Below are 24438 nucleotides of genomic sequence, written 5' to 3' on the forward strand. Positions count from 1 at the left end.
TTTTTCCATCAGTTCCTTTGGAAATAAATGTAAGATAGTGGCATGAACAAAATCAGGAGTGACTCTATTATATCATTATATTGACTAAGGAGTGAAATACAGAGAATTCCCAAATAAAGGTAAGACTAGTCACATTCCTCATGCCGTATACAGCATCCTTCTGTTTCTTTCTTTTTTTTTAAACCCTCACCCAAGGATATGTTTTTATTGATTTGAGAGAGAGAGAGAGACATCAATTTGTTGCTGCCCGCATGGGCCAAGACTGGGGATTGAACCCACAACCTAGGTATGTGTCCTGATCAGGAATTGAACCCACAGCCTTTCTGGTATACAGGATGATGCTCCAACCAACTGAGCCTCCTGCTTGGAGATGTCCCCGTTTTTATAGTTAATATTTATATGTGGTAAAATACAAATATCATAAAATTTATCATTTTAACAATTTTTTTAAGTGTACAGTTTAGTAGTATTAAGTACTTTTATAATGTGCAACCATCACTACCATCCACCACCGTAACTTTCATCTTATACAACTGAAACTCTGTGCCCATTAAATAATAATTCCTCATTCCCCTCTCCCCTTGCAGTCCCTGGCAACCAACATTCTACTCTCTGTCTCTAATTTTGACCACTCTAGATACCCTCATGTAAGGAGAATCGAATCATATTTGTGGTTTCGTGACTGGTTTATTTCACTTACCACATAATGTGCTCAGGGTTTAACCACATGGCAGCATATTGCAGAAATTCTTTCCTTTATAAGTTGAATGTTCCACTGTACATATAGATCACATTTCCTTATCCATTTATAGATGCTATTTATTTTTTTATTTTATATTTTTGTATTACATTTATTGGGGTGACAATGGTTAATATGAACATACAGGTTTTAGGTGTGGGTTTCTATGTTACAAGATCTATATATTGCTCTGTGTGCCCACCACCCAAAGTCATATCTTCTCCCATCACCATATATTAGGACCCTTTCACCCCCCAACCCCTTCCCTCTGGAGACCACCACACTGCTATTTGTGTCCACGAGTTTTAGTTTTATATCCCACATATGAGTGAAGTCATATGGTTCTTTGCTTTTCCTTTTTTCACTTAGCATAATATCCTCAAGGTCCACCCATGTTGCTGCAAATGGCAGTATGTCATCCTTTCTCATGGCTGAGTATTCCATTGTGTACATGTTCCACATCTTCTTTATCCAGTCCTCTATCACAGAACACTTTGGCTGTTTCCATGTCTTGGCCACCGTGAATAATGCTGCAGTGAACCTAAGGGTGCATATATCTTATGCACTACCTAAAATCACATATTCCACAAGTAGTACGGGCAGAAGAAACAATGAATGAAATAACAGAACTTCTCTCTTCTCTGCAACCACTTGCATATGTGCAAAATACCAAGATCTTCTAGGGATAACAATTGGAATTTTTAGTTGAACAAAAATGTAACTTTAGTTTCTGATGTCATTCTTCCCAGAAAATTCATGTGAAATGAGAAAAGTTATTAGTAATTAATTTAACCAGGTACTTAAGTAGGATTCAATAAAAACAAATCAATCATCATGTCTTGATGGCAACCTTATTTGGAAAACAAATGCTCTGAAATAAAGACTGTAATGAGAGCCTGAAAACAAGCAAACAAAACACAAATACAATATTCAAAATACTCAGGCAACAGAACTGTAGTTGACAAATTGAAAACTATATTTCCAATGATATTTGAAAAAATAAACAAAATCATTATTTTCCAATTGCAGCCTGAGATAACTGATTCAAGGATTAATGTGGGGCACATATTTCTGAGGCTGGGGATAAAGTTCTACCATCTCTAGTTAGATTTGAAATGTGTTTCTTCATGGCAGCAAGTTAAACTAGAAACTCTCCGTATTAAAAAGTCTATACATCTCAATTGCTTTGTGTTATGGTCAGTTTTAGCAGTCATAAAATGTTTTTATTCCTTAAGAGACACCATCAAAATGGGTTCATTTTGGTTTCCTTGGCAGGATCTGAAACCCTGAATGGTAAATCCATGAAGGTGCAAGGCCAACACTTCAGGAGGAGAGAACTAAACAGTCCTGTGACTAAAACAGCCTAACACTGTAACAAGTTAAGTAAGTTTCCTGGACCTTCCTGACCATCTAATCATACCACCACCTTAAAAAAAAAAAAAAAAAGATTAAAATGAAATACACATTTTCTGTTTGTTTTTTAATATGTTTTTTATTGATTTCAGAGAGGGAGAGAGAGAGAAAATATCAATGATGAGTCATTGATGGGCTGCCTCCTGCACGCCCCCGACTGGGGATCAAGCCTGAAACCCAGGCATGTGCCCTGACCAGGATCAAACCCAGACCTCCTGGTTCATGGGTCAAGGCTCAACCACTGAGCCACGCCAGCTGGACTGAAATACACATTTTTGTAGGTATATAGTATTAGAAATTTTAGAAACATTTGTGATACACAAATTATTCATGAGCTGGGGCTTTTTAGCCCATTACCTCTACCACCACCATCACTACAATAACTACTGCTAATTAACTTTTATTACAAACTTACAGATGATGTATCATAGAATTAATTGTATACCAATGTCAACCCAATAAATATGATTTTTAAATAAATAAATAATGTGGAAATAATAAATAATAAAGAGGCTTTTTGTATGTAAAAACAATCTGTGAGATATTTAGCTAAAACTTTTATATGATTTTATTAATCTTTAAAGTAATACTACAATTAATAATGTTCTCCCCATTTTCATAGTAGGACACTGAGACTTGTAGAGATTGAAAGATTGAATGAATTAATTTCTCTTTCTACCCAAATGGGTCAACACAATACATAATAAGCAAAGACTCATTTACATTCTTTCTTTGAAGCACCTCTAATGGCAATGTTTTTGAATAAATGTAAAGTACAAAGTTCAGTCCTTGACATACATCTTAGTTCTCTAATCCTCTATCAAATAAACTCAATGTAGTGAAACAGATGGTAGCTGTACCTTTGTGCATTTTTCCCATCAGGCTCATGGAATCGCTGACAATTATTCAAAGGAGATGGGACTAGTGATTAATAAAGGGAATTGTGATTTGCCCAAGCCATACAGCTGGTAAGCGATGAGGCCAGAAGGAAAAACCAGAATGGGTCTCTTTCACACCCCTTAGAAGTGGGGGGTGAATTCTGTTACTCTAAGAAAAGAGGTGAGTTTCGGGACACATGAAGGACCATGCAGAATGGGAACAGATAAACACATGACAGGTACAATGGATAAAAGGAAGGATGACACAATTTTAGGCATGTCAATCTGCTTGGAAAGCCCATGGTTTAGGACAGAGTGAGTCGTAAATCTACAGCAGCAGGTTCAGAAATGAAAAATGCATTGAAAAGTGTCTTACCTTTCAACTAAGTATTCAACATATATAAAATGGGATGCTTGTAGGAGCTTAAAAGGATTAAACTGGGATCATACCAAAATGACAGCTCCACTTACAGACTGAATTGTAAAGTCACAAAAGTTACAGGGGGAGGTCAAGCCACAGCAGGGTTTCATTGCTAAAGGATTGATGAAGTGACATTTTCCAATAAAGGGAGACGAGGATCATTTTGAAAAAAATGATCAGAATTATATTTGGGGCTCCTGGGAAAGTGTCAAGAAGCATTATCAAGAATCTTTCTATAAGCATAAAATATTTTATCTAATACTTGATCAAACAGCCCAAAATAGCCCTATTCAAGCTCAGAAATAAAACTAATGTATTAAGAAAACATCACCTTTATTTTAGCCTGTTAATAGAGTTAATTAGTTCTGTTCCAAAAATGAACGATATCAGAAAAACTGGCTAATTTGTATGTACACAAGCTAAGCAAAGGATTTTATTTTGAGATATAAAAACCAAAAAAAAAAATGGAAAGAATTGCAAAGGATGTAACTTATTAATTCCTGAAACAGTTTATTACATTTGTGTCTAACGAGTCAAACATTACCTCTGCATTAGGATCCCTGGTAACTTTCATTGACTTTTGAGACTCTTTTCAGTCCAAAGAGTTTTAGGTGCTAAGATGAATACCAACAAAGGTGAGCTGGGATGTATGGACATGGCATAGAGTCTCTGGGAGGTGACAGGTAAATCCATAGAAGTGAAGTGACTCAAGGTCAAAACAGTATTATGTGTTTTCCGGGCAAACGGGTCACCTTTTATTCATAATGTTCAAATGGTCAATAAAATGTGTTATGTCCAAGAATAGCAGGTATCGTGTGGAGCAACATATCAACTATCAAAGCATGAGTGATAACAATTCCTATTTTCAAATGTGTCAAAACACAGCATTTGATCATTAGTATCAAAAAACACTTGATTTTTGTGTTCTATATTTTTTCTTTTTTCCCTTAGCTTCACTCTACTTTTGGTGATAAAAACCCTTAAGTAAAGATTTGTTTTAGCCACAATCTGAAAGGACTCAACAACACAAAAATATGTTTCAAATAAGATGAATAATATTTTTGAAACACCATTTGTTACCTAACAAAGGCAATTTCTTTTTAGAAACAAGAAAATGTAAAATTTGAAAGAAGAAGAAATTTTTAAGAAGAGTTTTTTGCATATGTAGGCAGAAAAGACTAATGTCTTTGTATCCTCCTTGGTGCTATTACTTTTCTAAATGGGAAAACTACACAATGATCTGGGGTCACAATTAGAAGGTCCCCTCCGAGATCCCATGCAATCTCACACGTGGCGCAATGAGCAAGGAGAACTATCAGCCAAATGTGACTCCAGGGCTGTCTGCTCCCATCTAAGCAAAGACTTTGTTGCCAGATCACCCCCTTCTCCTGCATCATTTCATTTTCTCTTTCTACAGCATCCTCTGTCAGCATATAGACACTGACAGCTCTCACCTTTAAAAGCAGCCAACAGAAAGTTCCCTTGGGGACCACTTACTCCAGCTTTCCAAATATGCCACGTTCCCTTTTATAGCCAAGCCCAGGAAGGAGCCCTCCCTCTTCAGTTTCATCTCCACTCTTCACTTGAGCCTCTTTCTATCCCCTCCGTTCAGACTTTCGCATCTGCTCACACCACTGAACCTGTATCAGTGGCCACTGCTTCTCAAGCCTCTCTGCATTTACCTTCTCACCTTTTAACCTCCGACTCCCTTCCCCTCTCTTCTAACCCTCTTAGTTTCCCCCTTCCCCCTCTTCCCTACATACTGATGCTCTAGGAGGTCACATTCAATCTCTTTTCAAGGTTTAATAAAGCATCATTTATATCTCAGGGACTAACCTAATTTCCAAGCTTTTGACTTGAATATCTTATTGTCTGTCAACATCTCCATCTTTAAAAATATTTTCCTTTGATACAAATGTATTTACCTTAATGTTATACAGTATAACAGTCCATATAAAATGGCTATGTCTTTCCAAACAAGAACATAGTCTGACAACCAGAAAGTATATTAATGAGTATAATAGGATATTATTAGACAGGGAATAGTTTCAGAAAAATCGAGATTACAGATTTTCTATATTAAAATACAAATTTTTGCCTTGCCTTGGCTTATGAAATGTTTTCTCACTGGTATAAAAAGTAAAAGATTTTTCAACATAATTTTATGCACTCTGTTATACTGTTTTGTAGCACTGGAAAGATAGTACCTGTCAAGTCATGTCCATGAAATTGAATTCGACTAAAAGAGATATAAGGTCTCTTCCTAAATATAAAAGCAACCAAAATTCAAAGGAAATTATATTTGCCATACAAGATAATATATATCCACATAAATTTTTGTAATAAGTCATCTTAGAGGGCTACTGGAAATAACTTAAAATTCAGAAAGGCTAAAACGAGAAAGAAGCCTGAGGTTTACTTATTTTTTACCAATAAGCTGGATTTATCCTCTATATTCTAGTAGTAGAAACAAAAGTAATCTGGCCTTTCCTTAATAGTAAGAGATAATTTCTATTTCATCAGACTTTGATATAGTGCAAACAATCAACAGTCTCATCAAATGACTTTGATAAGAATGCTTCTACACTCTTTCAATTAAGTCCAAACAAGAGTGTCCCATTGACAGACTCAAAGATAACTAACTAGTTTGGTTTTTACCAAGTTTTACCCAATACAATTGACTAGTTAAGTGATGAAGTACACAATTGTGTCAATGGGATGTGGGATATGCTCCTTAAAGGTTATTTCATTATTGACATAAAAATATGCATACAAAATTCATTTCATATAATAAAAATTATATGACCATAGTACAGATTATTTGGGAAATAATGAAGAAAAGTCAATCATTTTCCTATATAACAAATACTTCAATAGCTAATATATGACAGGCACTGTACTATGTATGTATTATATTGTGCTTGCATTGATACCATCACTTTTATCGTTTTAAAATTTCTCCATCTCTTTCCCTCAGTCTTATTTTAAGTATGACTTTCCACTCATCTTTTGCTCCTTTCTTATAGAACTCCATGTAATAGTTTCTTGGGTTCATTTCTAAAACAGTGATCAGATTATAAAATCCTGAGGGCTGAGTCTGTTTCCAATTCATATTTGCATCTATTGTACAATAACTGTTATTTTATCTTGGAGAACTTAGGATGTTAGAGTTGCATCAGTTTGCTTTTGCTGCTTAACAAATCAAAATAATGGTTTATTAAAAAATAAACCCTCCAAAATAACCGTTATTAAAAAACAAATTCAGCCCATTATTTGGGGGATTGGGATTTGGGGCTTGGTTTACCTGGGTGGTTCTTCTGGTCCCTGCTGGGCTCACTCAGGCATCTGCAGTCAACTGCTTGGGCAGGTCTATCTGGTTTGATTGGGCTCTATCACATGGCTAGGATGATTACTATCTGATCCATGTGGTTATTCATCCATGTAGCACTCAATCTTAGATTAGTTCTCAGGATCGCAATAGAGAGACTATAAGATTGCAATGGCTCTGGGGGCCTAGACTCCAAATTGGTACAACACTACTTCTGCTTCATTCTCTTGGCCAAAGCAAGTCCCATAGCCAGCCCAGATTCGGGAGACTGAAAAATAGACTTCAAGTAGGACTTGGGAGGCTGCACTGCAAGGGCACAAATAAAGGGAGCAGAAGAATTTATGATTCTATAATCTATTACAATAGTTTTAGTATTTTTCAAACTAGCATGTTTATTATTCCAAATAATATTTTTCTCAAAATAGGCAGTTTTTAATAGGAATTTACTACTGTAAATGCTACTTAGCATTATGTGTGGAAATCATGCACTGAAAGGGCTGGATAGGAAATCTATTTATTAAATCTTCATTTTCTGGTAAAAATTGGTGCTTAGAGAGCTCACACAATTGCCTAAAACTGATGGCTGAAGCAGCCCTAGAAACCAGGTCTCCTGACAGCTCCTCAAAGTCATTTTTTAGCAGTCCGCACTGCAGCCATACTGATGTTGAGAACTTATCTCTAATATTTATTTTCAGTTAGAAATATTTCAAAATATATTTATTATAATGCCAACATATTTATCAGTGTTCCATAACTGAAATTTATTTATAATTGACATGTTTGAGGCTTTTAAAAAATTTAACTATTCCCAAGAACCCTCACTTGCATATTGTCTTTGAAACCAGACTTCTGTTGTCCTCATTCAAATTTTTCAAATATGTGTATTAAACATTCAGATACAAGCTGCTAAACATAGACAGATTAGCACTGATTTGTTTAAATAATCCTAATTAAGACTGAGAATACTTAATGTGCTACATATTGAAATCTTACAGAATAAAAGAAATCATGTAAAAATTATAAATTTTATATATAAAAAGCTAAATATTAATTGCTTCCCTTACTCATCATATATAATGAATGTTTCAATGATCTCTTTTCCATGAATTTTCAAAAATAAAAGTCAGATAATGGCAATAAAAATAAAGAAAAACAAGTAATTTCTAAGCACACTGACATGTCTACATGAGTAACTATTCAAAAACTATAGTATTTAAAATAACATATCTAATGTAAAAGTTATATCAGTAAGGGCAATTAAAAAGAAAAAATAGATAGCACTAGATGAATATGGGCTAAATTTTCTTTTTGGAGCTTTCTGGAAATATGAAAGTAGAAAAAAACCCAAGACAGGATCTTCTAAATTAATGAGTATATCTAATTAGTGAGTAAATCACTAATACTCACTAATTACCATGAGAGACAATTTTGGCCAGTCATTTATTTATTCTTATTTTTCATTCATGCTTCTATTTAGTCCATATTAAGTCAACCATCCAGCATTATATTTAATAATGGCCCATGTGCAAAGCATTTGAATGTCGGTTACAAATTAACAAGCAAATAAATAAGCAAATAAATAAGATGTACAAATGCACATTAAATACTAGAGAATAGTATATACCTATGAAAGAAGGTGACAATACTGCCAATTTACTGATGAAGAGTCTGCCAAGGCTCAGAAACTTAAGGGTAGGAGCCAGGCTTATCTTCCTCCACACTGAATCCCTAGAGCTGAATCCCAGGAGCCAAGCTTGCGCTCAAAGGAGACACTGAAAAAAGGTTTGTTGAATAAATAAGTAATATGACTACCACTGAGTTAGTAACATTCAGGATTAAAACAAATCATGTGACTTTTAGTTTAGGCTTGGACTAAATCAACAAACTAAATATGTTTATTATGTTTATTAAATATGTAGTAAATAAATATTTCTAAATATTCAATATTTAATATTTCTAAATATTATAATAAAAACCTAAAATTATTTTCTTCTCTATAGTCACAAATCACAAAGCTGAAAATAGGATCATAAAATATATGAAAATATGTTTTCTAATTCTCACTCGAGGATATGTTTATTGATTTTAGACAGAGAGGAATAAAGAGAGAAAGAAAACATCAATGTGGGAGAGAAACACGAACTAGCTACCTCCCATACACATGTACCCAGAGGATCAAACCTGCAACCTTTCAGTGCAGGGGGTGATGCTCAAACCAACTGAGCCACACCGGCCAGGGCTGAAGACATTTTTTACTTTGGCTATTACTGAAAGTAGAAATTAATTATTAGACCTATAACTGAGAACAAGTTTATAGTCTATTTTATAAATATTGTTCCTTTTCATGTATTTTGTTTTTTCTCTACAATAGTCTATGTAGTCATTTTATTACCCTATTAAAGTATATTTATCAAAATTAAATAAACTTAAATTTCAAGAGTAAAAACAAGTAAATACCAACATTTCTAATTACGTGAGTTGACTCTTAGAATCAGATCCTTTGTTATACTAGCTCACCCCTCCCTCCATATCAAGGATGCATCTATCTCATGCTAGTAAACAAAGGACTTTGGTATGTTTGCCTCGTTTAAAGTTATAAAGTCTTTTTCCATTTTCTCAAAAATAAGGTTATTCCAAATTTTTGAAAATCAACTTTGAACTGATTCAAAACACTTTTGATTAAAAGGACAAATGTACTGAAGATAATGGAAAGAAGAAAAATTAAATCCAAGCACAAATCTCTAGAGAAATTAACGAAGAAACGCAGCATACCCAAACAGGCAAGAGTGAGAAAATAAATATTATAACTGCAATTAAAAATAAAGTATTTAATGGACTGTAAAGGGAGGTGGGAATTAACTGTCTGATAGATTTCAAACTGTTGAGTTAAATCTGTAATATCTGTTTGCCTTGCTATAATTCAGAGTCTACCATTGCTTAGAGGTCACCTTTGAGGAAGCAGAGAAAATCAATACTTTTCGCTATAAGTTAAGAGTGTCATTTACCTCTATTAAATAAAGCCTTTATGAGTTAAGGGAAAAACACACATGCAACAACAAAACAACCAAGACCAGCAGTAGATTTTTTTGGTCTGTAAACAGACATTCCTTGTGTAATTCTTCCTAGTTATTGAAACCTTTCTGACATCCTCTGGCATGCAGGTGTGGAGCTAGCAAGGTTTCTGGTCCAGGTACTAACATCAGAGAGATTTCCAGGGGTAGTTATGGTTACCCAGTCTAAGACTAGAAAGACCCAAAGGATTAACTAAAAGTTCTGTCCTAGGAAATTAGAGGATGAGAGCTAAGAGAATCTAACAAGGACATCAAGATAACCCAAGGAATGAGCATTGCATGAGTAACAAAAGACTAGATCAAAATGATCAGAAGCCAATAGATCTTGGATAAGAGTCAAGAAAGATGATTAATAACGTATTATTAATAATAAATCAATTGCCTTGTTAGGCAGCCACTGTGCAAAACCCAGCAGATAGAATAATGAACAAAACAGACATGTTACCTCTCCCAAAGTTTTCACTGTTGTGTTAGTGAAATTCACTTAATTTCCTGTGGAATTTTAATTACCACATAATATGATACTGCAATACCAAATTAAACTCAAATCTTAGCAAACAATTTCGTTATAGAAATCCTACTTTACAGTGGGATTTTTTTGAGACTTGGAGTCTGGCTACTTCTTTTAAACTTACCCTCATCTTTCTACCCATTGAAAATTAATTTCAATGGAGCTCATTCTGGCAAAATATATCCTGCAGTCTGTAAACCTTAATTTATTTTGTTCAGAATCACTGTCATTATCAGTAGATTGACTTTTTGAATGACTTTGGATATGTGGTGATAATCTACAGCAGAATATTTTCACAAATTCATTAAAATTCAAAACCATTTCATTTCTAACATAATGGGGAAATGGGCTAATTGATTAAAAGCAGGTAATGTGGTTTGTGTTGTAGTTAAGTCAGAATTTGGATCTAAAGAGCCATTTGATTCATTCCTAACTTATTTACTAGGAATATAAACCTGGATAATTTCTGAAACTTAGGATATGCCAATTAAGACTGGGCAAATTCACAGGGTTGCTGTGAAGATTAAATATGATGAAGAAAAATATCTAGCACAGCATCTAGAATATAGTGATCATGATATGCTGTTATTTCTAGAAAAAGATTATTAGTATTTACTAATTAGTTCCCTATCATATAATGATACAATGTTCAGGTATCATAATTCAGGTATATCTCAAATTTCTATGACCTATACTTACATTATTAGACATTACAGAAACCCATAATTGTATGAAAGGATATTAATATTTTTAAAATTCAAGATGACACACACAAAAAATGACACAATAAATAATAAAGCAGAGGGAAATAGCAGCATAAACAGAAAACAAAATAATAATCAGTTACCCTTTTAAAGGGAAATGTATGTTTGGCCAAAAATGTGACCAATTATTAGTGTCTCTACACTGTGCATACCTAATTCCAAGTACAAAAAAAAAAAGTTTGCAAAAGAGAAACAACTGTCCTGAGAGTGTGACATTATAAAGATAATTAACAAGAAAAACATACACAGCCAAGGGAGACAAAAAGATGGAGGATGATTCTTTGCTCAGGATTAGTTGGAAGTCTCAAGACTGTTCCCTCCCCGGGGGTGGCACGCACAGCTCTCTGCTAGCTTTGTTCGGTAACGAGCCTCACAGATTAATCTTCCTTGTGACATGACACGTCTCTTTATAGCAACATTCTTGATTGTAGCTGCAAAGCGATAGCACATTCTTTGGGAAAACCATATAATTAGAACCAAACCCTTACATTGTCAGGTGCCAATCACATACATCACTTTGTATATGGTTTTGGGAAAGATAGAGAAGATATCCTATGTTTTCGTTTTTTTCTAAATTAAGTCTGTGGAGAGGCAAAGTGACTCAAGGGGAAAACATTCAGTAAAGCTCCCCCACCTTCACTGAATACCGACATGAAGCAACCAGAATCCTTGTTCGTAATGATGTGCCGTACGGGGTTGAAGGCAAACCTTAAAAGAAGTCCCAAGAGATTAAAAAACTAGTTTTCATCAAAGCCAATAAAAGAAACCAGTTTTTTAAAAATAAGCTAACAGATAAGTTCAATTAAAATTTAATAAGACAAGCAAACTGGAAAAAAAAAATGTGAGAAAAACCGTTTGCCACTTATATCACTAATAAAGGACTGATATCCCAAATATATAAAGAAATACAGGGGAAAGAATTCAAACAGAAAAGTGTCAATAATGCTACAGAAAAAATGGGCAGTTCAAATGAAAGGAAACACAAGTGTCTCTCAAACACTTGCAAAGATTCTCCTCTTACGAGTAAAGTTGAGCAATTCAAATTACTGTAATACTTTGCTAGGATAGCTTTTCTCACCTATCAAACTGGCAAAATTCCAGGAGCTTAACAACATACTCTGGAAACGCCATGGGGAAACAGAATTCTCAAACATCACCAATGGGAATACAAAATGCTGAAACTCTTGCCGAAGGAAATTTGGCAATACCTACAAAAACTGCATATTCATTCACTATTTGATGAAACAATTACATTTCTAGGAATCTATCCCAAATATACAGTGGCAATATATTAAAAAGACACATCAACCAGGCTATTAATTGCAGCAAACATATAAATAGGAGACTGACATAACAGTAATGCCGAGAAAGAAATGAGGAATACAACCTCTAATTTAAAATGGAGTATTCTTTTTTTTAATCTGTATTGTTGAAAGTATCACAGATGTCCCCTTTTTATCCCCATTGATCCCCTCCACCCTGCATCCATCTCACCCTCAGGCCTTCCCCATACCAATGTCTGTGTCCGTGGGTTATGCTTATAAACACATGTTCTTTGATCTCTCCCCACCCACTCCCCCTCCCTGCCTTCCCTCTGAGATCCCTCAAGTCTGCTCCATGCTTCTATGTCTCTAGATCTACAGTCTAAAAATTGAATATTCTTTAGGATATATTGTTGAACGAAAAATATCTCAAGATGGAGTGTGTGGAACGCTACAGCATGCATACTTGGATTATCTTTTACCTCCAGAAAAAAACAATGAAAGAATAAACAGTGAAAAGAGTTGCCTTTGCGGAAAGGAAGTCTCAGAGAAAGTTGAAGAGAATAGGAATAGAAGTCAGACTTTTATGTCTACATCTTTAGACAGCTTTGAAACTATACACAAAATTTACATAATTATTTTACAAAAATTAAAAAACAATTCCTAAAAATTAAAAGTGGCATAAAATAATGACCTTATTATTTATTCAGCTGTCAGCATAATCACATAAAGAGAAATTGTTTTAATTTGTTCTGTACATCCCTAGTAAGATATAGACCTCTAGATATAAAGGAAAGAAAGAAGGGAGGGAGGGAGGGAGGGAGGGAGGATAGATAGGTAATTTCTTATTTTTAAGACATAAGATGAGAATTAGATTTTAATAAAAATCAGCATGGCTCTTTTCAATGTAAAATCATCTTGATCTATAGAATATGTTTCTGGTATACAGGATACTGGAACTGCCAAGCACTTGGAAAACAGGAGGAAGTGAAAATGAAGACCTAACCTCCACAGGATCCAGGAGATGGGCTGGGGTAGAGGGGGTGCAAAATAAAACAAAACATTCCAATTGGAAGTTGGTGGGCATGAAGAGGTAAAGACTGACTTTTCCTCCTCATCATCCAGCCACTGAGTAACTAAATCATTCTGAGTATAAATGTGATTGACAAATTGCTGAGCAAATATTTGTCTATTGGTCTATCTGCATATTTATCTTCCTATATATACACACATTCTCTGGTTTAAAATTGTACAATGCTAAAATAGATAATCTTAATATGGCCTCTAAATGATATTCACTGTTAACATTGTTTCTTTTTCTAGTCTTAGTGTGAGTGGACAATAAGATAAGGGAGTATTGTATCTCTATGAGAATTTATTTAGTCACTTATTTTCAGTAAGTCTTCGTATCTCATCTGTATAATAATAAAAAATTACTGGCTGTAGTGTGATTGTGAAGATTAATGCCTCTAATGCATGCAAGACTCCTGGCATGAGGTAGCATGTCCCAGGTAACCTACCAGAGTGTTTATAATCAACAGAATTAATAGACTTCGGATCAAAACCTGGCTCTGTCATTCATGAGCTGTGGGCTCTTAAGCAAGTTACTTTCACTCCCTGGGCCCGTTTTTCTACCTATAAAACAACTACTTCACAAGAGTGTTTAAAAGGTTTCAATGAGATAGTATAAAGTGCTATTTCAATGTCCGGCAAATAGTGCTCATTGATGGTGAGTCTTCCTTCATAGGTTTTCAATAATAATTTACTAGTATTACATTTTATATGGAGTTTTATGTTCTGTTTTTCAATTAACACTGGAGCAGTAACATTTACCCCTCTATTAAGAAGACTTCATAAACCTCCTTCTTAATGGAACAAGTGCAATGTTGACAGGTGGTGATGGACCATTTCTGTTGGAGAGACATCTCCATGCATTTTCATAAGCAAGATTTCCTGGATGGAGGGTGGTGCCCAGTTCATCATTTTGTCAAACTTTTCTTTTAAGGCTTCAAGTTGTCCAGCCATAGCCAAATGCTTATATTAATTTTGTGCCACTTAATTTTGCTAAATGCAGTGTACTCTTCCTGTGTGGCTATGTACATCGAAAAGCTTTTGTCTCCTTGAACATTATTGTCCATCACGTAAGGAGCCTCATTTTGGCTATTTTATTTACAACAAGGGCAGATATGCTCCTGAGTGACAGTTAAATTTGTTGAAAGTATTAAATTGCTAATGCTAATTCATTTTACAGTCTTCTGAACTGATTTAATATATTAGACTGCCACTCAAAGTTGCAATAAACAATACCGCACTTTTAGTTGGAAATCGTTCTGTCAGACCTGGAGGATTTAAAAAATGCCCACCTACGTCCAGAGTTTACAAACTCATTTTTATTTCTCTGTGGGCTGCACCACGAACCAATGACATAAAGACTTCAATTTTCATCTCTTGTCAAAGAGTTTGCAACTAGCACAAAGTCGTAATAAACACCTGGCTGGAACCTCTGAGGTTGGAAAATAATTCTTTACATAGGGAGGTAAGGACGCTATTTCACCTAAGGGAAAAAGCATTTAAAACTTATTATCTGCTAACTTTATTATTAGTTGTCATGGCTTCATATATATTTCCCAGGCTGGAATAGAGCACAATAGGCACAACAAGCAAAAAAGAAAAAAAAAAAAAAGCCTGCTGAATAATCACAGAAACCTAGCAGTAAAGATATGATATATATGTGCATATTACACGTATTACATATAGTATACATATATACGTATGTATGAGAGAGAGAGAGGGGAGGGGGCAACTATACGGCTATCAAGAGAAAGTGTCCAATCCAGATTAGGTCAAGAAATGTAATAATAATATCCCAGTAACATTGCATTTTAAAATTCTCAAAGTGCTTTATATATGCTGTCACATTTGATTTTCACAATGAACCAAGGAAAGTGGGAGGAGGCGTAGAGAATAATTCCCTTTCACAAATGAGAAAACTAGGAATTCCGGGTGGGAAGGGGGGAGCGGCACCCTCAGATTTATGTAGGCATATCATCAATGGGTCATGACAAATTCAAATACCCTGCCTTAAACTTCTAACTTCCTTTGTTTTTCTTAAGTGGGAAAAAAAATCTTATTTTTATTAGCATTTTAAATTACTAGTGAGGTTAATCATATTTTTACAAACTTATGCTTTTTATTTCCTCTTCTGTAATTTTTTTCTTTTCAGCTTTATTGAGGTATAGTTGACAAATAAAATTGTAAGATATTTAAAGTTGACAACAATATGAATATATATGCATGTATGTATGTATGTATGTATGTATGTATGTGTATATATGACTCCCCCCATCAAGTTAGTTAACACATTCATGTTAACGATGACTGTCAGGAGCTGGCTGTGGTGGGGACAAAACAAGGAGAGGTTAATAAAAGGGTACGAACTTTCAGTTCAAGGTATAAAAGGTCTGAGAATTTAGGGTACAACGTGGTGATTATAGCTGATAACACTGTGTATAGTTATATACAAGGTACTGTCTGTATAACTGAAATTTACTAACAGGGTAGAACTTAAGTTTTCACACAAAGAAGTTCTTACTTCTTATTATACCACAGTGAGTAGCTTTATTAGAAGAAAAATATAACTTCTTTATATTAATTTGGATGGAATCCTTTATGAAAATAGGTAAGTTGGAAATTTGTTTTGGATAATGTAAATCAAAATAGACTTTAGTAAGCAAGTTAAGTAGTTCAAAATTGACCACATGCAGTGAAGCTAAAGACAGAAGAGAAAACAGACAGAGGCTCTGTCATTTCAAGGAAAGACACAGAATAAATATCAATATCTGACATTATAGTGTATAAGTATTATGAAGAAAAACAAAGCAGGGCCAGGGATAAAGTTTGGAGAGGCGTGCCATGTTAGAATAGAGAGGGTTGGCTTCTCTGAGGAGAAAACTATTGAACAGAAATAAGACTACTAGGAAGGAGTGAGTGAGGTGAACACTGAGGGGAGAATACATTCTAAGAAGTAGCTACAGAGGTCACCAATAAGATGGAATCTCACCGTACTGCTCATTTATTGAAAATTGTCCAGAAGCTACTTTGAAACAAATGTAAGCAAATCACAAGAAAGAATCAAAATAAAACTCCAGATATCATAGATTTATTTTGAAATCGCCAGGAACTGTCCTGAATGCAGCAAACTCTCAATTTAACTTACTATCCGGTGTTGTCCAATCCCTAATTCACGAAAATACTAAAGCTTCCACTAGAAAGGTGCTCTTTGATGCAGAAAGGGTCACCAGAAAAGGCCAACTGGCTGCCTTCCAAAAGCCTTCACTGTGATTGCATTCATTACCACAGCTCAAGGTCTGATCTGGACTTGCAGACTCAGCAATGAAAGCAGTTGTGAGTGAGTGAGTGAGTGAGTGAGTGAGTGAGTGAGTGAGTGAGTGAGTCAGAGAGAGAGAGGAAGAGAAAGAAAGAGGAGGCGAGAGGTGATGGGATGGCCATCAAATCTATGCAATCAATAAAATCAGAAGGGAGATTTACTCATGCACAATGAGAATGTATTACTCACTCCAATAGGATGTTCTTAAACACAGAGTAAAGCAGTTATTTCCCACAAAATACCTGGCCCTTAGTAGGAACTTAAATAAATTCTGATTGAGCTCTATGTACTTGTTCAAGGATAGACTCTGCAATTAGCCACATAATCAGAATGATGCACTGTGAGCAGAGATGATTCCTTTGGAAAGCTTGGATAGACTGATTCATCCAGTTATACAACATGGACAGGCCTGAAAATTGCAATTTATGTTTGCAGACCAAGAATTAATGCCCCTCTCCCCTTGCTGGCGCAACCAGATAGCACTGAACAATATGAGCGGGCTTTCTACTTGCTCTTCTTTTCCAGAGACTGCCAACCAGATTACTGCAGAACTTCCGTATTCGTTCCCCAGATGCGTTAACACTTTCTGTCAAATCTCATGACCAATAGCCACACAGCCTATAAAAGGGGACTTAGTACATTTCTGATGTAATAAAATTCTGTGCTGATTGGGGCCCCTCTTTCAAAGGGCTACGTTTGTTTCCTTCTTTCCAAGTGGAGGGCTATAGCAAAACTTCTAAACAAATCCTAAAACTTCTAAATAAAGTATGGAGACACAAAATACTTGACCTTGAGGCTACTGTTCTCATGCAGTCCTGTGAATGGAAACATAACTGATCATTTACTAAATAGGCCAGAAAAATCTGTAAAACATTCCAAAAAGGCTTCTTTCTTTTTCAATAAGAAAATTATGTTGGATAAAAAAATATATGGTCCATAAGGACACTGATTTTTGTATGTTTAATTCACTATTTTTCCCCCTGGTGTCAAGACAAGGGCTAGTACATACTTAATGCATATTAAATAATTGTTAAATAAATGAATGTTTAACACAGGCCACATTTTAAAGGCCTCTTAAATGCAATGCTAAGTCAACTTATAGATCTCTCCACTGGTGAGATCTGGAATAAAGACAGTTAATTGAATCCCATTCACACAATTTTCACATGCTATTTGAATTGTAAACAAACCATGAGAGCCTTGCCCAGCCAGAGACCTCAGTCATTTGCAAGCAGTTGGTAGTCAATGTTTTAAACATGGTAGCTGCAAGGACAAGAAAAGCTGCTACCACTCTGAATTCTTCTGTGAGCAGCTGAAGCAGTGACAGAAACCACTGACCTTGGGATTCCTTGTTATGTGAGAAAAATAATCCACTCTTTATTTAAGCGACTCTAAGTTGGATTTTTTTGTTACTTATGGCCAATATCGTTTGTAATTAATGTATCTAACACAGCTTGGTGGAGAGCTGTTTGTCCTGAGCATGCGTAGAGAAGGTAAAATTGATGACAGAGCTGGTCTACAGCCCTTGAGCAAAACACCTGGGACTTCTGAGCAAAACACAAACTTTTCTGTCTTCCCAGCTCAGGGCTGCTTTGTCATGCAGGATATGGGAGGTTATGCAGTGCATGTAAGGAGCTGGAGTCCAAGAGACACATAAATAAGCTGCCAACAATAATGGAAGAATGTCACAGCCAATAGTTGACATTCCCTGCACAGTTTGGGAAACTGATAAAATCATAATTGTAAAAAAGACATGTCGTATTGCCAATCCGGTGCTGCTTCTCGATATAGTCTGGCACATATGTCTTACTGCTCTGAGCAAGCAGCAGAAGGAATGAACAAAAAGAAAAGAGCAATTTCCCCACCGTAAATTGGAAAGTCTGCCAACCAGCTAAGTGATCTGCCATCAATCAGTGTTAAATTCTCCTTAGCTGCAGAAAATTCAAGGGCTAACTATTACTGAGAGATTTCACACAGTGACTAATGGTATATGACAAACACATTTAGAATCTGCATAGCCCAGCACCAGTTTAAAATGTAACATAGATAATAAATAATTTTAAAGAAACCCTGGCGTGTAAAATAAGATATAATCTTTTCAGACATAAATTACACAGCGAAGATTATAGTTTTAGAAAGGCATTTGCAAACTGACCAAAACAAAGTCAAAAGTGTAATTCACTCAGAAGGCAACTATATTTGATGGTTTTGCACATAAACAGATTTTGAAAGTGTTAGGCAGATAAGCTATAAAACAGTGGTTGCTGAGGTGCAACCAGGAAAAATCCCAGGTCTCTGATCAGTTATAAATGGCATTCAGTGAGGACTCTGGGCAGACACAAATGCAATAGGACAGGTTTTCTATTTCCCAAGAAACCCAGTTCTTTGTGAGAATAATAAGAAAACATTTTCCTTTTTTTAAACAAGCTGAGCTACAAACGTGGAAGAAGAAGAAAAGAGAAGGAAGGTGGGCACTAGAGGACTGAAACATGACATTCTCCTAAGTTTATGGGACTTTGATATTTGGGAAGGAGGGGAAACAGCTCTGGATGTGGAAACCTTAATTTGAGGCTCTATTCCCAAAGTTACCAACCACATCTGTTTCCTCATAGATTTCATGTAGATAACACAACTAACCTCACAAGACAGTTATGGTAAGGAAATAACACAATATGTCAAAAAATTATTACAAATAATAAATCATTACTCACATGTTTGTATGATTGTTCGGTTATTTGGTTAAAATCTAGGGCAAAATTAGTGTTTGTGTGTCAGAAGAAGAAAACACTACTGGAGTGGAAAGGAAGCAGACTGCTCCTGCCTATCTTTAAGAAAAAAGTTGTTATAAAATATTTAGATAATAAGGACAAACTTGCTGAAATTAAGCTCCCGCAGGTCTTGAGAACCATGGAAGCTATATAAACAGGCAAATAAGTAAAGGCAATTTTTTAATCATAAAAACTAAATGTTGTTAATATATTTCCTAAATATTAACACATTTATTCTTCAATTAAGTCCTAGTTTTCACAGGTGTGCCACGATGAACTATTTTTCCTTGATTGGATTTTAATTGTTGCTATCAACAAGAGTTTAAAATTTTCTGACAAAGTTAAAATTCCCATATATTAACTTGGTGCATAGTTAATAAACAAATTCCTCATTCTGAAGTGGCAGGCAGCAGTGAATACCACTAAGACTGTATTTTGCCATACAGATGAAACTGAGCATCCTAGTAATTGTGAGAGCATAAGTAATAATAAAAATAAATCTACTGATTGGGAAATTTAACAAAAACAGTTTTAAAATTCTTTGACCTCATCCTCGTAGATTTCATGTGACAGTATTTGGAGATGGAACATTCGGGAGGTAATTAGATTTAGATGAGGTCCTGAGGGAAAGGCCCTTGTGATGGGATTAGGGTCCTTACAAGAAGAGACAGCAGAGACCTCCCCTCTCTCTCTTGCTCTCACTCTCTTCCATGTCAGACAAAACATGCCATATGCAGGTTGTGTGTGTGTACAATTAAATTTTTAGCCTAATTCATAGTGGTTTTTCCAAGGTCAGATGATAATAATGAATTCATGTGTATCCCAAAAGAATAAGAAATGCTATTACAAAAAAAAGTTTTCTAATATTAAATGTCTTAGTAGATAACTGATAGACTCCCGTTTTGTCTACTATTGATATGACCAAACATTGCAGCTGATGCTTTATGTATCTAGTTACATTTAATTTTTGGAATGACCCCATGTGTCATGACTACTTTCAAAAAATAAGGAAACTTGAGACATACAGAATCAATGAACCTGACAAAGTTCACACAGCAACTCAAACCAAGGCTGTTTAATCCTGTGTGACCTGTTCTATGGCCCCACACTGCAAAGTGGTTCTTGGCTTTTCTACCATACTCATTCCTTTTTATGACCTTTTTTCTTTCTTATACATGTGTCTTATTTTATGTATGCTTATATTCCAATAATAATATGATCTTAGGCAATAAATATGCCATTGCATATTCTTTTGGTTTTAAATAAAACAACACCCTAGCCAGTCTGGCTAAGTGGTTAGAGGACTGGCCCATGGACTGAAAGGTCTCGGGTTCAATTCCAGTCAAGGGCACGTACCTTGGCTCAATCACCGGCAGCAACCAATCGATGTGTCTCTTTCACACTGACCTCTCCCCCCCCCCCACTCTCTCTAAAAATCAATAGAAAAAATATCCTTGGGTGAGGATTAAAAAAAAAGAAAAAAATACCTCAAAGTGCAAGGTTTGCTTGACTTAATTGATCACTATCAAGTCAGATGACCTGAGAAAGTAGTGGACAGCTGCACCACCGCATTAAGAATTCCAAGTCTGAAATTAGCAGATGGCAGCCGCTGTAACTTTCTTTCAAAAACTCCATCTGCAGCAGACTCCGGTGTTATATTGGCATATGCCTGCTAAAGAACAGGACAGGAGCAGTACATTGGTTCCCTACAACTGTCCCATGATTCAGCCACTGAGTCACTAATGACTCCCGCGCATATACCAACTTCTATCATTTTAAGAAGGGTCTAGCGTGTGGACCATCTGTTGCAACAAATCCACAGTGCCCTGAGACATCAGTGGGTCATTCTGTGATGCCCCTACCTGAGTAACTAGGCTGTACTTTTACTGAAGGCAAAAAGTATAGGAAGACCACACTGAAATTAAAATTGCTAAGAACTGTTCATAGTTCATTCCAAGTAGTTTATGACATATGAGCAATAAAAATGAATCCTGCTACTGACCAGCAAATGGTGTTAACATTTTTTAATCTATCAGGTGCAGACATGGAGGTATCAGGTGGGCATTTGCCCAGATTCAAAACTCCCAGCCTCCAGAACTGGGGGAAAAAAATACACTTCTGTGTTTAAACCACCCAGTTTGTTGCATTTTGTCATCGCTGCCTGAGCAGACTATAATACTATTAAAATCTTTTAGAAAGAGGTTATGTATTATAGCAATGACTTTGTCTTCTCAGCTAAGAATATGGCACACAAATAAAAACTCAATCTCTTAGGTAGCTTTGAAATACCACCACAACTTGTACCATATCTGTGACTACTATTACTACTGGTAAACCACTGCTTGATCATCAGGACAGAGGCACTACTGTTTTTATTTATGTACATGAAAACACACATATAGAATAAGAAAACTGCATGCACAGAAAAGGGACAATATACCAACTATACTTGTGGCTATAACTGATCATCAGATTCCGAGCTTCCTGGCAGTCAAGGGAAAAAAAGAAAATATGATATTAGTTGTCCTTCTCAGACTAGAGAAATGGCCTGGTTCAAAGCTGTTCTTACAACTGAATTATAAAGGGCATTTCTTAATCAGGACTTCAGAGGAAACACGAAGATACCATGAAGAAGGCTCCTCAGAAATGTCTGCATTCCTGTAACTACAGAATACAAAGTGTTATGTCTAAACCCTGTAGCTTTCCTTGGCCTGCCTTTCCTAATATAGTTTTCATTCTTTGCCTCTTTCACTACTGGAGTTTGACTTACATACAATCTGGAAAAATGGTTTACTCTTGCTATGAATTGCCTAAAACCCTCTTTGGAAGTAGGCAGGGTTAAAAAGGCCAACAAACAAGGCCATTCCCATCAAAGGAAGAAACTCGTCCCTTGCTTTGGAATGACCAGGGCAAACATTTTATTCAGGTCTGTCTCTAGGCTGAGGAGAGAAAAAAATCAGAAAATTAATGAAATGAAAATGAAACCCAAGAAGAAATGCCTGGAGCCTTAGAAAGTGCAGAGAACAAAGGGACAGCAAGGGCCATGAATAGTAATGAGATTTCAACGACACTGATATCAGGAGCTATTCTTTTGTGTCCATTTAACCAAGGCCTCAAGTCACCTCCTCTGTCCCAGTGAAAGAAACCCAATCTATTAAGTCTTCCACAGAATTGAAACATTCAGTGACACTGGAAATTGTGTTAGCAGCAATTCTAAATTTGGCTTTTTTGTGTTATTGGGGTAGATTTATGCACATTTTGTATGAATATATAAATAGACAACCACAAATGCTGAATTTAAAAATACTCCTAAGATGTGAGAATATGCTAAATTTGTGTGTGTGTGTGTGTGTGTATATGGCTTGCTCATGGGGAGTGCAATCATTTCACAATTATGATCACTCTATTTATTATTAATTATTTTACCTGCAACCATTAGCTCAGCGTTTAGAAGGAGAACTAAAACTAAACCTATGAGATAAATATTATTTCCACTTTACAGATAAGTAGTACACTGAGGCTTAGAGGAGTTACGAAGTTTGATCAGGGTCACGCAGAGCTGGGGCTGGAGGAACTGAACTTGCTCTGTGTGACCACAGAAGCTCAGCCTTTTTTCTTTTTAAAGTAATTTTTCAGTGCTTCACATTTAATATGTTTTTACTGATTTCAGATAGAGGAAGGGAGAGGGAGAGATAAAAATATCAATGATGAGAGAATCATCGATTGGTGGCCTCCTGCACGCCCCCCACTGGGGATCGTGCCTGCAACCTGGGCATGTGCCCTGACCAGGAATCGAACAGTGACCTCCTGGTTCATAAGTTGACATTCAACCACTGAGACATGCTGGCTGGGCCAGAGGCTCAGCTTTTAACTAATGGGTTCTCTCCTCTCTCAGAAGCACAGTGGTTTCAGGAGATACAGTATAAACTGACCATTCAGGTTTCTCTAATATTGACTGAAACAGCCATGGGGCAGGCCCAGTACTTACAGAGAAAGCAACAACAATATTAATAATAATCCTCATAAACTTATTGTTATTAAATTAGCATTTATAGCTATAATATATATACATCATCACTTATACATATTTTGAAACTAAGGACAAAGCAGGGATGCAGAAGGTCCAAGTTGGTAGTGTTAGCAAGTGGCAGGGCTAGAATTATTAACACACAATTAAAATGTCCTACAGGAAAACTAGTATCATCGGGTTAAATTCTGTCTTCTCTTAGAGCTAGGCATTTACTCTTGATCAGCGGCTCAGTCTCCATAACATTTTGTTTCTTTGGTTGTCACATGATTTTATAACAGTAACTGCCCTGCACTTCTCACAGTCCTTCTTTAATGACAAAATTACAGTTCCAGTTTCTTAAAAAAAAAAAAACAGAACAGAAATATACACGTGGACACAACAGCCAGGTGACCAGCACTGCAAGCCCAAGGCTAAACAGCAGCAGGTATCCAAAGGCCCTTTCACCCATGCTTTTGCTCTGTATTATCAGCCTCTTTGGAGATCGAAGGTCTATACTGGTATTAAGAGTCCAACTAGCCACATGTGATGAGCATCTTTGACACTTCTGCAGTTCTTCTGTCTCTCCATTCTGATTCTGCCCTTTGGCCCCTGAGTAGTGGGACTCAGGATAGAAATCCCCACACAGCACTTTGCAATTGGCCTTCAGTGCTTCAACTCAACTTTGCCTTTTCTGGAGAACACTATTTTACATGAAGATTGTATGACAGATTCAACCAAACACATACCAGCTATGGAAGTACAACGCCCCATCCCCAAGGAGCTACCACTAATGTTGCCAGGGCTGACATGAGTGCACACTGTGTGCAAGGATTCTGGAATCCCTGACACTAAGCAGAAGGTAAGGAATGCCAGCTTTGCCCTGGCTT

At 36.0% G+C, this 24438-nt stretch overlaps 1 long non-coding RNA gene across 1 annotated transcript in view; it reads right to left on the reverse strand.

The window, feature by feature from the left end:
- The window catches only part of LOC107537139 (uncharacterized), a 351250-nt gene that overhangs the window by 221591 nt on the left and 105221 nt on the right, over nt 1-24438 (reverse strand). The gene's annotated exons all lie outside the window — the stretch shown is intronic.

Source organism: Miniopterus natalensis, chromosome 18, assembly GCF_054644295.1.
Source record: "Miniopterus natalensis isolate mMinNat1 chromosome 18, mMinNat1.hap1, whole genome shotgun sequence".
NCBI classification, from domain to species: Eukaryota; Metazoa; Chordata; class Mammalia; order Chiroptera; family Miniopteridae; genus Miniopterus; species Miniopterus natalensis.